This window comes from Canis lupus, chromosome 18, assembly GCF_011100685.1.
Source record: "Canis lupus familiaris isolate Mischka breed German Shepherd chromosome 18, alternate assembly UU_Cfam_GSD_1.0, whole genome shotgun sequence".
Classification (NCBI taxonomy): Eukaryota; Metazoa; Chordata; class Mammalia; order Carnivora; family Canidae; genus Canis; species Canis lupus.
This window is the reverse complement of record NC_049239.1, coordinates 54,336,943-54,352,070: the sequence shown is the minus strand read 5'-3', so window position 1 is coordinate 54,352,070 and position 15,128 is coordinate 54,336,943. Positions and strand designations below refer to the sequence as shown.

The following is a 15,128-nucleotide window of genomic DNA, read 5'->3' as shown; positions in this document are numbered from 1 at the left end:
AGAGTTGAGATGTGGAATTTCATAAGGGACAGCTTTAATATAGCCTTGAGTGAAAGTTTGGGAAGCAAGTTGCAGTGAGAACTTTAATTTTATTTTTTTTTTTATTTTTATTTTTTTTAAATTTTTATTTATTTATGATAGGCACACAGTGAGAGAGAGAGAGAGGCAGAGACATAGGCAGAGGGAGAAGCAGGCTCCATGCACCGGGAGCCTGACGTGGGATTCGATCCCGGATCTCCAGGATCACGCCCTGGGCCAAAGGCAGGCGCTAAACCGCTGCGCCACCCAGGGATCCCGAGAACTTTAATTTTAGATTATTTATTTATTTTTGGGCCCAAGATCATGAATAGTATGTGTTCTTATTTAATATTTCATAACTCCTCTACCTGAGAATACTTTATAAAGTGGATTTTTGGAACAGGGAGATTGAATAGAGGCTTGCTCCATTCATTCCACAAACCAATCTGATATTGCAGTACTTCCGTGAATGATGTGTCTCTCCCTCCCAACTGAATACTTGTCAGTTTAAATGCAGGCTGTTGGTATTCCACTGTATATTTTGGTTTCAGGGGGAAAATTGAAGATGAATCTGCTATTTCCCCTCTTTCTTTAATGCTATATATATATATGTATTTTTAAGATTATTTATTTATTTATTCATGAGAGACACACAGAGTAATGCTATATTTTTGATGCATATTTTGTCTTTTATGTCCTGGTTCTTTAAGATTTAGTCTTTATAAGAGCAGCCTGGGTGGCTCAGTGGTTTAGCACAGCCTTCAGCCCAGGGCCTGATCCTGGAGACCCTGGATCGAGTCCCATGTGGGCTCCCTGCATGGAGCCTGCTTCTCCCTCTGCTTGTCTCTCTGCCTCTGTCTCTCATGAATAAACAAATAAAATCTTTAAAAAAATTAGTCCTTATAGTTTTCTACTTAGAAATTTTCTACAAACTATTTTGCCCCCTAGTGATAGACCCTTTTTCAGATTACCAAATATTTATTGCTATAACCAAGTCTGCAGTGAAATCTGTAGTATGTTGCTTTGTGCACTTGTATGAGAGTTTCTCCAGTGTATACACCTAGTAGTAACATTTCTGGATAATCACAAGAGTATTTTCAGTACTATAGCTGTTGCAAATTACCCACATATTCTGAATTGCAATTCTCTGCTATTCCTGAATAAACCCATTTTTGCTGGTAAAATAACTGCCAGTTTTACTTTTAAGGTTAACAGTTGTTAGTATAGGGACACCTGGGTGGCTCAGAGGTTGGGCGTCTGCCTTTGGCTCAGGGCGTGATCCCAGTATTCTGGGATCAAGTCCCACATTGGGCTTTCTGCATGGAACCTGCTCCCCCTCTGCCTGTGTGTCTGCTTCTCTCTCTCTATGTCTTTCATGAATAAATAAATAAAATCTTAAAAAAAAAAGTTGCTAGGATAAATGGCAACTTAAAACATTTTCTAGTTTAGTTTTTTGCTACTGGTATACAGAACAGAATTATTTTGTGTCTAGTTTTTATTGAACCTTTATTCTAAAACTTTGTAGATTCAATTTGAGTTTTCTTTTTTTTTTTTAAGATTTTATCTTTTAATAGTCTCTACACCCAACATGGAGCTCAAACCTACAACCCTGAGATCAAGAGTTTCATGCTTTACCAACTAAGCTAGTCAGGCACTCCTCAATTTGTTTTTTCTGTAAGTAGAGAAAAACATTTAGGTCTCAATTTTTCTTCCAAACTGAATGTTAGTTACCTATTTGTAAATTACTGATGGTAACCTAAATGTGAGACCCGAAACCATTAAATTCCTAGAGAAAAACACAGGCAGTAAGGTTCTGACATCAGCCATAGCAATATTTTTTCTAGGTATGTCTCCTGAGACAAGGGAAATATAAGCAAAAATAAACTATTGAGACCTCCATAAAATAAAAAGCTTCTGCATAGGGAAGGAAACAATCAACAAAACTAAAAGGCAATCAACTGAATGGGAGAAGATATTTGCAAATGACATATCCAGAAAGGATTAGTATGAAAAAAATAAAGAACTTATACAAATTAACACCTAAAAAATAATCCAGTTAAAAACAGGCAGAAGATACGAACAAACATTTCTCCAGAGAAGATATCCAAATGGCCAACAGACACATGAAAAGATGCTCAATATCATTCATCATGAGGGAAATGCAAATCAAAGCTACAATGAGATATCACCTCATACCTGTCAGAATGGCTAAAATCAATAACACAAATGTGGAAAAAAAGGAGCCCCTGTACTGTTGGTGGGAATGCAAACTGATGCAGCCACTGTGGAAAACAGTATGGAGGTTCCTCAAAAATAGAACTACCCTACGATTCAGTAATTAGACTGCTGGGCATTTATCACCAAAATACAAAAATTCTAATTCAAAGGATTACATACACCCCTATGTTTATAGCACCATTATTTACAATAGCCAAATTATGGTAGCAGCTCAAGTGTCCATTGACAGATAAAGGAATAAAGAAGACATGGTATATACACACAATGGAATATTATTCAGGCATAAAAAGGATGAAATCTTGCCATTTGCAGCACTGTGAATGCAACGCTGAGTGAAATAAGTCAGGGAAAGACAAATTCCATATGAGTTATTTTAAAGATTTTATTTATTTATTCATGAGAGACACAGAGAGAGGCAGAGACATAGGCAGAGGGAAAAGCAGGCTCCCTGTGGGGATCCTGATGCGGGGCTTAATCCCGGGCCCCCAGGATCATGACCTGAGCGGAAGGCAGACACCCAACTGCTGAGCTACCCAGGTGTCCCAAAAAACAGATTCTTTTTTTTTTTTTTTTTTTTTTTATGATAGGCTCACAGTGAGAGAGAGAGAGGCAGAAACACAGGCAGAGACACAGGCAGAGGGAGAAGCAGGCCCCATGCACCGGGAGCCCGACGCGGGATTCGATCCCGGGTCTCCAGGATCGCGCCCTGGGCCAAAGGCAGGCGCCAAACCGCTGCGCCACCCAGGGATCCCCCAGAATTTAGTTTTAATATCACTCCTGCACTCCTTCCCTTGCTCTACTTAACCCACATAAACCCCCTGTAATTCATTGATTGATTGTATGCCCTGTGCTATGGAGTAAACTCCGGAAGAAGTGGTTGGGAGAAATACTTGAACTGTAAACAACTTCCCCACAAAGGGAAGCTCCTTGAGGATGGACGCAGCGTCTGCCCCCTCCTGGCAGCAAGAGGCACTGTACCCATTAATGGAGGAGAAGGGATTGCAAATACAGAGTTCTCTGCTGGGAGCTGGGAGGAGGGCACTCACCTCTGGGAAAAATTCAATTTGAGAACAGAATTTCCTTATTTCCTGAACTGTGGAGAAATATGCCATTGGGAAGTTGTCCCAGGACAGGATTAGACTGGTTTTTGGAAGAGTTGAGATGTGGAATTTCATAAGGGACAGCTTTAATATAGCCTTGAGTGAAAGTTTGGGAAGCAAGTTGCAGTGAGAACTTTAATTTTATTTTTTTTTTTATTTTTATTTTTTTTAAATTTTTATTTATTTATGATAGGCACACAGTGAGAGAGAGAGAGAGGCAGAGACATAGGCAGAGGGAGAAGCAGGCTCCATGCACCGGGAGCCTGACGTGGGATTCGATCCCGGATCTCCAGGATCACGCCCTGGGCCAAAGGCAGGCGCTAAACCGCTGCGCCACCCAGGGATCCCGAGAACTTTAATTTTAGATTATTTATTTATTTTTGGGCCCAAGATCATGAATAGTATGTGTTCTTATTTAATATTTCATAACTCCTCTACCTGAGAATACTTTATAAAGTGGATTTTTGGAACAGGGAGATTGAATAGAGGCTTGCTCCATTCATTCCACAAACCAATCTGATATTGCAGTACTTCCGTGAATGATGTGTCTCTCCCTCCCAACTGAATACTTGTCAGTTTAAATGCAGGCTGTTGGTATTCCACTGTATATTTTGGTTTCAGGGGGAAAATTGAAGATGAATCTGCTATTTCCCCTCTTTCTTTAATGCTATATATATATATGTATTTTTAAGATTATTTATTTATTTATTCATGAGAGACACACAGAGTAATGCTATATTTTTGATGCATATTTTGTCTTTTATGTCCTGGTTCTTTAAGATTTAGTCTTTATAAGAGCAGCCTGGGTGGCTCAGTGGTTTAGCACAGCCTTCAGCCCAGGGCCTGATCCTGGAGACCCTGGATCGAGTCCCATGTGGGCTCCCTGCATGGAGCCTGCTTCTCCCTCTGCTTGTCTCTCTGCCTCTGTCTCTCATGAATAAACAAATAAAATCTTTAAAAAAATTAGTCCTTATAGTTTTCTACTTAGAAATTTTCTACAAACTATTTTGCCCCCTAGTGATAGACCCTTTTTCAGATTACCAAATATTTATTGCTATAACCAAGTCTGCAGTGAAATCTGTAGTATGTTGCTTTGTGCACTTGTATGAGAGTTTCTCCAGTGTATACACCTAGTAGTAACATTTCTGGATAATCACAAGAGTATTTTCAGTACTATAGCTGTTGCAAATTACCCACATATTCTGAATTGCAATTCTCTGCTATTCCTGAATAAACCCATTTTTGCTGGTAAAATAACTGCCAGTTTTACTTTTAAGGTTAACAGTTGTTAGTATAGGGACACCTGGGTGGCTCAGAGGTTGGGCGTCTGCCTTTGGCTCAGGGCGTGATCCCAGTATTCTGGGATCAAGTCCCACATTGGGCTTTCTGCATGGAACCTGCTCCCCCTCTGCCTGTGTGTCTGCTTCTCTCTCTCTATGTCTTTCATGAATAAATAAATAAAATCTTAAAAAAAAAAGTTGCTAGGATAAATGGCAACTTAAAACATTTTCTAGTTTAGTTTTTTGCTACTGGTATACAGAACAGAATTATTTTGTGTCTAGTTTTTATTGAACCTTTATTCTAAAACTTTGTAGATTCAATTTGAGTTTTCTTTTTTTTTTTTAAGATTTTATCTTTTAATAGTCTCTACACCCAACATGGAGCTCAAACCTACAACCCTGAGATCAAGAGTTTCATGCTTTACCAACTAAGCTAGTCAGGCACTCCTCAATTTGTTTTTTCTGTAAGTAGAGAAAAACATTTAGGTCTCAATTTTTCTTCCAAACTGAATGTTAGTTACCTATTTGTAAATTACTGATGGTAACCTAAATGTGAGACCCGAAACCATTAAATTCCTAGAGAAAAACACAGGCAGTAAGGTTCTGACATCAGCCATAGCAATATTTTTTCTAGGTATGTCTCCTGAGACAAGGGAAATATAAGCAAAAATAAACTATTGAGACCTCCATAAAATAAAAAGCTTCTGCATAGGGAAGGAAACAATCAACAAAACTAAAAGGCAATCAACTGAATGGGAGAAGATATTTGCAAATGACATATCCAGAAAGGATTAGTATGAAAAAAATAAAGAACTTATACAAATTAACACCTAAAAAAATAATCCAGTTAAAAACAGGCAGAAGATACGAACAAACATTTCTCCAGAGAAGATATCCAAATGGCCAACAGACACATGAAAAGATGCTCAATATCATTCATCATGAGGGAAATGCAAATCAAAGCTACAATGAGATATCACCTCATACCTGTCAGAATGGCTAAAATCAATAACACAAATGTGGAAAAAAAGGAGCCCCTGTACTGTTGGTGGGAATGCAAACTGATGCAGCCACTGTGGAAAACAGTATGGAGGTTCCTCAAAAATAGAACTACCCTACGATTCAGTAATTAGACTGCTGGGCATTTATCACCAAAATACAAAAATTCTAATTCAAAGGATTACATACACCCCTATGTTTATAGCACCATTATTTACAATAGCCAAATTATGGTAGCAGCTCAAGTGTCCATTGACAGATAAAGGAATAAAGAAGACATGGTATATACACACAATGGAATATTATTCAGGCATAAAAAGGATGAAATCTTGCCATTTGCAGCACTGTGAATGCAACGCTGAGTGAAATAAGTCAGGGAAAGACAAATTCCATATGAGTTATTTTAAAGATTTTATTTATTTATTCATGAGAGACACAGAGAGAGGCAGAGACATAGGCAGAGGGAAAAGCAGGCTCCCTGTGGGGATCCTGATGCGGGGCTTAATCCCGGGCCCCCAGGATCATGACCTGAGCGGAAGGCAGACACCCAACTGCTGAGCTACCCAGGTGTCCCAAAAAACAGATTCTTTTTTTTTTTTTTTTTTTTTTTTATGATAGGCTCACAGTGAGAGAGAGAGAGGCAGAAACACAGGCAGAGACACAGGCAGAGGGAGAAGCAGGCCCCATGCACCGGGAGCCCGACGCGGGATTCGATCCCGGGTCTCCAGGATCGCGCCCTGGGCCAAAGGCAGGCACCAAACCGCTGCGCCACCCAGGGATCCCAAAAAACAGATTCTTAACTATAGAGAACAAACTGAGGAAAGGTAGGTAGGGGGAATGGGTGACACAGGGCATGGGGATTCAGGAATGCCCTTGTCTGATGAGTCCTGGGTGACGTATGGAAGTGTTAAATCATTATATCACACACCTGAAACTAATATAACACTGTATGTTGACTATACTGGAATTATTATTTTTTAAAGGAATTTATTTTATTTTTTATTTATTCATGAGAGACACAGAGAGAGAGGCAGAGACACAAGCAGAGGGAGAAGCAGGCTCCATGCAGGGAGCCTGATGTGGGACTCCATCCGGGGTCTCCAGGTTCAAGGTCCTGTGCTGAAGGCAGCGCTAAACCGCTGAGCCACCCGGGCTGCCCACTATACTGGAATTAAAAAAAAAAATTACTGATGGTACTATTTTTAGTTTTAGTTTTTCTTTTGAAGTGTACTTCTTTTTTTTTTTAAAGATTTTTATTTTATTTATTCATGGGAGACAGAAAGAGAGAGAGGCAGAGACAGAGGCAGAGGGAGAAGCAGGCTCCATGCACCAGGAGCCCGACGTGGGACTCAATCCCGGGCCTCCAGGATCGCGCCCTGGGCCAAAGGCAGGTGTCAAACCGCTGCGCCACCCAGGGATCCCATATTTTATATTTTGAAAGCAATTTTAAATTTACAGAGAAATGGACAGATTTCACATATACTTCCTTGTCCTCCTTTCACCCCTACCACTTCTGTTATTATTAGCATTTTTTTAAAGATTTTATTTATTTATAAATGAGAGACACAGAGAGAGGCAGAGACATAGGCAGAGGGAGAAGCAGGCTCTCTGTAAGGAGCCTGATGTGGGACTCGATCCCAGGACCCCAGCATCACACACCCTGAGCCGAAGGCCGACCCTAGGCGTCCCATATTATTAGTATCTTGTATTAGTGAGGTACACCTCTTAAAATTGATGAGTCAGTGTTGACACATTATTATTAACTAAAGACCATGGTTTACATTAAGATTCATTCTTTGTGTTGCACATTCTGTAGGGTTTGACACATGTATAATGACATGTATCCTCCATTACAATGATACAGAATAGTTTCATGGCCCTAAAAATACCCTATGCTTATTCACCCCACCCTCCTCCCCTCCTCCCCTTGAACTCCTGCCAACCACTGATCTTTCTGTCTCCATAGTTTTACCTTTTCTAGAATGTCATATAGTTGGAATCATACAGTATGTAGCCTTTTCATATTTGCTTCTTTTGCTTAGAAATATGCATTTAAGATTCTCCCCTGGGTCTTTGTGTCTTGGTAGCTCATTTCTTGTTATTGAACTGAATAATATTCCATTATCTGGATGTACCTGATAAATCTGGATGAACTAGATTCATCTGTTCACCTACTGAAGTACATCTTGATTGCTTCCAAGTTTTAGCAATGATGAAAAAGTTGCTCTAAACATCCATTTGCAGGTGTTTGTGTGGACATAATTTTTCAGCTCATTTGGATAAATATCAAGGGGTATGATTCCTGGATTATACATAAGAATATGTTTAGTTTTGTAAAAACTAGTTTTGTAAAAGCTGTACCATCTCACTATCCTACGAGAAATAAATGAGAGTTCCTTTTACACTACATCCTTTCATGTTGTCAATATTTTGGATTTTTTTTTAAAGATTTTATTTATTTATTCATGAGACACACACAGAGAGAGAGAGAGAGAGAGAGAGAGAGGCAGAGACACAGGCAGAGGGAGAAGCAGACTCCATAAGACTCCATGCAGGGAGCCTGGCATGAGACTCTATCCGAGGTCTCCAGGATCACACCCTGGGCTGAAGGTGGCGCTGAACCACTGTGCCACCGGGGCTGCCCAGTGTTTTGGATTTTAGCCATTCTAATACATGTGTGTGGTATATTATTGTTGTTTTGGTTTGCAATTCCCTAACGACACATGATGTTGAACATCTTTTCATATGCTTATTTGCCATCCCCTGCTTCTTGTTTTTTTCCTTGCACTTACAGATAACCATTTTTAAAAAAAATATTTTATTTATTCAGGAGAGACACAGAGAGAGAGAGAAAGAGAGGCAGAGACACAGGCAGAGGGAGAAGCAGGCTCATGCAGGAAGCCCGATGTGGGACTTGATCCCGGTTCTCCGGGATCATTCCCTGAGTGAAAGGCAAACGCTCAACCACTGAAGCCACCCAGGCGTCCCTAGGTAGCCATTTTATATTGGCTTTTGGTTTATCCTTCTGTTGTCACTTAAGAAAAGAATACACACACACACACACACACACACACACACACTCCCTTACTCAGACAGTGGTAGCACACTGCATTCATTCCGTAGCATTTTATAGAGCATTTGTTTTCAGAGGCATCAGATTGCATAATATGGATGTTCCATTACTTCTTTTATTTATTTTATTTTATTTTATTTTATTTTGTTTTATTTTATTTTTTTATTTCTTTTATTTTTTTAAAAAGATTCCATTTATTTATTTTAGAGAGAGATAGAATGTGAACAGGGAGAGGAAGGGGGAATCTCAAGTCGACTCCCCATTGAATGGGGAACCCAACTTGGGGCTTGACACAGGGCTTGATCTCATGACCTTGAGATCATAACTTGAGCAGAAGCCAAGTGTTGGACAAATAACTGACTGAGCCACCCAGGGGCCCTTCCATTTTCTTCTCTGACTAATGCACTCTTTAACTGGGCCAGAAGCAGTGACTTTTACAAGCAGTTGCTCATAGAATTCCAACAGAACAACTGGTATTTGAACCATAAAACTGCTGGTATTTTATGAGGAGAAAAAAGTTAACTACTGCATAGCAGAAACAGTTTCGTTTGATAGCACGGGTAGAATAATCGATTAGATAGTAACCAAAAGTGGTGCAATGGGTCAACACCAAATTAACAGGTGGTTCTTTCTTTCTTTCTTTCTTTCTTTCTTTCTTTCTTTCTTTCTTTCTTTCTTCTTTCTTTCTTTCTTTCTTTCTTCTTTCTTTCTTTCTTTCTTTCTTTCTTTCTTTCTTTCTTTCTTTCTTTCTTCTTTCTTTCTTTCTTTCTTTCTTTCTTTCTTTCTTTCTTTTTTTCTTTCGATTTTATTTATTTATTCATGAGAGACACAGAGAGGCAGAGACACAGGCAAAGGGAGAAGCAGGCTGCATGCAGGGAGCCTGACGTGGGACTTGATCCCCGGTCTAAAGGGCTGAAGGCAGCGCTAAACTGCTGAGCCACCCGGGGTGCTTTCCTTTTTTATTTAAATCATGTTATTACTCCCTCTACTTTCTCATAAAAACCTTTTACTTTCCCCACATGAGTGGGACATGTTTTCTGGTTACTCTGGAATCTGTGCCTCCCAAATTGCAATTCTGAGACCCCAGTTTCACTTCCTCTTCTTGGTTGACACCACTATGATCTGTTTCTTTTCTTTTTTTTTTTTTTTTACTATGATCTGTTTCTGTGCAGAGTATTGACACCACATGTGTGAGTTTCCACACCGAGCAATTTTCTAATTTTTCCAAAAACTGGAAGTCCTACAATTTAATGCAACATGACACTAACTGTCCTGGGTTAGCACAGACCCCACAGGTTAAGGGCTCAGTCCCACAAGACTGCCTACTGCTGCAGACACCAACCTCAAGTTGTAGGTCCCAGGTTATCCACAATTCTGAGTTGGCTACAAATCAGGATTCTCACAATCCCCTCAGGTCTAAATTTGCTGTAACAGCTTGTAAAACTCAGGGAAACTCTTTACTAACTATTACAAATTTATTATGAAGGATGTTATAAACAGCCAGATGAAGAGGTATATAGGGTGACATCTGGAAGGGTTCCAAGCACAGGATCTTCTGACCCTATGGACTTTGAGGTGTGTCACCTTCCTGGTACATGTTCATCAACCCGGAAGTTCTCCAAACCCCATTGATTAGGGTTTTTACAAAGGTTCCATTATGCAGGCATTATCATTGGCCATTGATAATTGACTTAATCTCTAGCCCATCTCCCATTGCTGGAAGTTGGGGGATAGGACTGGAAGTTACAACTGTGTCTAGTCATGCCTTGGTTTTCCTGGTGGCCAGTCCCCACCCCAAAGCTGCCACAAAGAGTTGCCTTGTTGGAAGAAAAGACTTTCTTATTATCCAGGAATTCCAAGGGATTTAGGAGCTCAGTGTCAAGAACAAAGTCTGTGCTGCACTCTCTCTCTTTGCTTTTAACTATATCTATCTTATACCATAAATAAAAACCAATTAAACATGGATTTAAAAAATAAACATAGATTAAAGGCTTAAATGTCAAAAACAAAACCTTACATATTTGGATAGAAAATGTTGATGAGGGATGCCTGGGTGGCTCGGTGGTTGAGTGCATCTGCCTTCAGCTCAGGGCATGATCCTGGGGTCCACATTAGGCTTCCCCGCACAGAAGCGTGCTTCTCCCTCTGCCTGTGTCTCTGCCTGTCTCATAAATAAATAAATAAAAACTTTTTAAAAAATGTTGATGAATATCTTTGAAGCCTTAAAGTAAAGAAAGATTTTTTTAGAGAATTTTTAAAGTTTATTTGTTTTTTAGTCATCTCTACACCCAACATGGGGATCTAACTCACAACCCCGGGGACCAAGAGTCGCATGTTCTCCTGAGCAAGCCAGCCAAGTGCCTCAAAAAAGAGTTTTTTATTTTTTTAAAAAGATTTTATTTATTTATTCATGAGAGACATAGGGAGAGAGGCAGAGACACAGGCAGAGAGAGAAGCAGGCACCATGCAAAGAGCCCAATGCGGGACTTGATCCCGGGATTCCAGGATCAAGACCTGAGCTGAAGGCAGACGCTCAACTGCTGAGCCGCCCAGGGGTCCCAAAAAAGATTTTTTATTTTATTTATTTATTTATTTATTTTTTTAAAGATTTTTTTTTTGAATTTATTTATTCATGGACACAGAGGGAGAGAGGCAGAAACACAGGCAGAGGGAGAAGCAGGCCCCATGCAGGGAGCCCGATGTGGGACTCGATCCCGGGTCTCCAGGATCACACCCCAGGCTGCAGCATCACTAAACCACTGCGCCACCAGGGCTGCCCCCCACAAAAGATTTTTTAAATAAGACACCAAAAATAGGGATCCCCGGGTGGCTCAGCGGTTTGGTGCCTGCCTTCAGCCCAGCACGTGATCCTGGAGACCCGGGATCAAGTCCCACATCGGGCTCCCTGCATAGGGCCTGCTTCTCCCTCTGCCTGTGTCTCTGCCTCTTTCTGTGCATCTGTCATGAATAAATAAATAAAATCTTTTTTTTATATAAATAAAATCTTTAAAAAAAAGACACCAAAAATTAAAATGTGGACTATAAAAGAAAACACTGATATGTTTGTTTGTTTTCCAAGCCCACATATCCCACCATGACCGGTAACACTTTTGATGAATAACTTTTGTTCATGAAGACACCTGAATGCCCAGATCTTGGTTTCTTTTCTTTTTCTTTTTTTTTTTTTAATTTTTATTTTATTTATGATAGTCACAGAGAGAGAGAGAGAGAGAGAGAGAGAGAGAGGCAGAGACATAGGCAGAGGGAGAAGCAGGCTCCACGAGGGGAGCCCGATGTGGGACTGGATCATGCCCTGAGCTGAAGGCAGATGCTCAACTGTTGAGCCACCCAGGCGCCCCAATCTTGGTCTTTCTTTTCTTTTTTTTTTCTTTTAAAGATTTTTATTTATTTATTTATTCATGAGAAACACACACACACACAGAGAGAGAGAGAGAGAGAGAGAGAGAGAGAGAGAGAGAGAGAGAGGCAGAGACACAGGCAGAGGGAGAAGCAGGCTCCATGCAGGGAGCCCGATGTGGGACTCGATCCCGGGTCTCCAGGCTCACACCCTGGGCTGCAGGCTGCGCTAAACCGCTGCGCCACTGGGGCTGCCCTTCTTTTCTTTTCTTTCTTTTTAAAAAATGTTTTATTTATTCATTCGTGAGAGACAAAGAGAGAGAGGCAGAGGGAGAAGGAGACTCCATGCAGGGAGTCTGATGTGGGACCCAATCCGATCCCAGGACTCCAGGATCCCGCCCTGAGTCGAAGGCAGACAAGGCAGACGTCCAACTGCTGAGCCACCCAGGCGTCCCGGACCGACCAATCTTGGTTTCTAATACCATTCTCCAATAAAAGAAACCAGGGCTCCTTGGAGAAGTGGCTGATTCTAGGACTGGGGCCCTCGTTGCATACAAGGTAAGCCTGGACCATTTTGTAGTGCCAGGACAAAAGGAAGTGCTAAAAAAAAGGATGTGTGGGGGATCCCAGGGTGGCTCAGTGGTTTAGTGCCTGCCTTTGGCCCAGGGCATGATCCTGGAGTCCCGGGATCGAGTCCCACGTCAGGCTCCCGGCATGAAGCCTGCTTCTCCCTCTGCCTGTGTCTCTGCCTCTCTCTGTCTATCATGAATAAATAAATTAAAAAAAAAAAAAAAAAAAAAGGATGTGTGTGTTTGGGCAGGGAAGGCAAGGGACAGGGGGAAGAGAAATGTTTTAAAGGAGCCAATCTGAAAGAGCTCATAGTGGCCAAAGCTGGCGCAATTTGAGGGAAAACCCCAATAATAAAGTATTGAATTCTAAACCAACATATAAAATAAATATCGATGAGTCTGTACTGACATGAATAAATGAGTAGTTTAAATAAATGATTAAAATAAATTTAAATAAATAAATTTTAATGAATAATTCAAATAGATAGGTAGATAGATATATGAGTGAGAAGAGACAAATCACCTGCTCAGTAATTCATGGAGATAGTCTTGCTTTCGCCCCAGGAGGCAGATATTAATGCCACATCTCGAGTGTGGATGCAGTTGGTAATTTTCTTCCAAAGAATGTGATGATGGAAAGTTTTGAAGGTCACAGGGGATGGGAAAATGAAGCTCCCCACCAGTATTGTATGACCACGATGGCAGAAGGAGCTGATGTTGGAGGACTTAGGTCAGCCTTTTAAGGCTAACTGAATAAATATCTGATGTCATCTATCCAAGAAAAATATGTTAAAAATGCTTCTCTGTCTCTTCCATGCATTGATCTGCTAGATCTCTGATGCTTCTCTCTTTTGATACTTGGCTGCATTAGAGAAAGGCTGGCTGTGGTATTGTTCATTTGTCTAATTTACCAAACACTTTTCAGTTGGTGTATTTATTTCTCTTCTTCTAAAAGATGGCTTTGGTGGTATTTCCTTTATTCTTTCTGGCTTTCATAGTCCTTATCCTTCATGAAGACAACCGTGGTAGTTCTTTTCTTTAGCAGCCAGTGTCCCTTGTGCAGTATTTGTAACAACAACTTTTTTCTAACATTGGTTCTTCCAGTACCAGCTGCCAAGGGAGCCCCTTTGATTGGGGTGAACCTCCTCTGTTTTCATCACCACAGTGCTTTTTGACTTTCAAACACTCAGTTATTTAACTTCAGCCATCACCCAGTTTTCCAATGTCTGAACTCCCCAAGGCTAATGGATATTTTAGAAGTGGAGCCTGGATGCTTTGTTTCTGGGTCTTTGGAATAAGCCTTGGGCTCTGGCAAAGTTGTAGAGTTTGTTGGAGCAGACAGTCTCCTGGAGAGTTTTGAACTCTCCTTCTGTCTTTGGAGATCCTTTTTGTACACATGGGGGAAAATAACTTCCCTATATTTTGGCTAAGATCAAGTATAGTTGGTGCTTGAACGACACGGATTCGTACTGCACAGATCCACTTAAACGCAGATTAAAATTTTTTTTTTATATATACAGTACACTCAGTGTGGTTTCTCTTTCTTGTAATTTTCTGAATAACATTTTCTTTTCTCTAGCTTTATTGTAAGAGAACAGGATATAATATGCATACCATACAAGCTGTGTTAATCAACTCTTTAAGTTATCAGTAAGGCTTCTGGTTTAATGGTAGGCTATTAATAGTTAAGTGTTCAGGGAGTCAAAAGTTACATGCAGATTTTTGGCTGCACCACTAATCCCTGCATTGTTTAAGGGTCAACCACAATGCTCATTTTTTTTGGGAACATGTGACATGAATTTTTGCAACAGGGGTTTAGAAAGGAATGTTGTCTGTACAGTTAGCTCTCTGCATTTCAGGGCCCAACCCCCACTGGCCGGCCTGAGTGTAAAGTCCTGAAGACGTGTAGCCTGATGTAGTCACTGGACCTTTGAACTGCCTTTTATCTTTGCTTTGTCCTGGCCTTCTCTTGAAGGCTGAATTCTTCTTGACAAATGATAGACTCTGCAGTCCTATGGTAAATTTTTTTTTAAAGATTTTATTTATTTATTCATGAGAGACAGAGAGAGAGGCAGAGACACAGGCAGAGGGAGAAGCAGGCTCCCTGTGGGAGCCTGATGGAGAACTCCATCCCAGGACCCCGGGATCACGCTCTGAGCCAAAGGCAGATGCTCAACCACTGAGCCACCCAGGTGCCCGTCCTACAGTAAATATTAAGTTATGTATCAAAAGACACTGAAAAAAAAAAAAACACTGAAGGATCTGAGGATCCCTAGCCACCTTGTGCGTTCTTTCTCAGTCTTTCCCTATCTTCTCCTTCCCCTAGATTTATTCCTTTCATTTTGGTTGAACAGGTATAAGCCATGGTTTGTTTTCCTTTCCTTTTATTTTTCTAAAGATTTTATTTATTTTTTAAAGATTTTTATTTTATTTATTTATGAGAGACACAGAGAGAGGCATCCCTTTCCTTTTTTTCCTAAAAATTTCATTTATT

At 40.5% G+C, this 15,128-nt stretch overlaps 2 pseudogenes; both read left to right on the top strand.

Annotated features, from left to right (window-relative positions):
* The first annotated feature begins 320 nt into the window (after window positions 1-320).
* Window positions 321-501, top strand: LOC119877262 (annotated as a pseudogene).
* A 3,227-nt stretch (window positions 502-3,728) lies between these two features.
* Window positions 3,729-3,909, top strand: LOC119864319 (annotated as a pseudogene).
* Window positions 3,910-15,128: the final 11,219 nt, after the last annotated feature.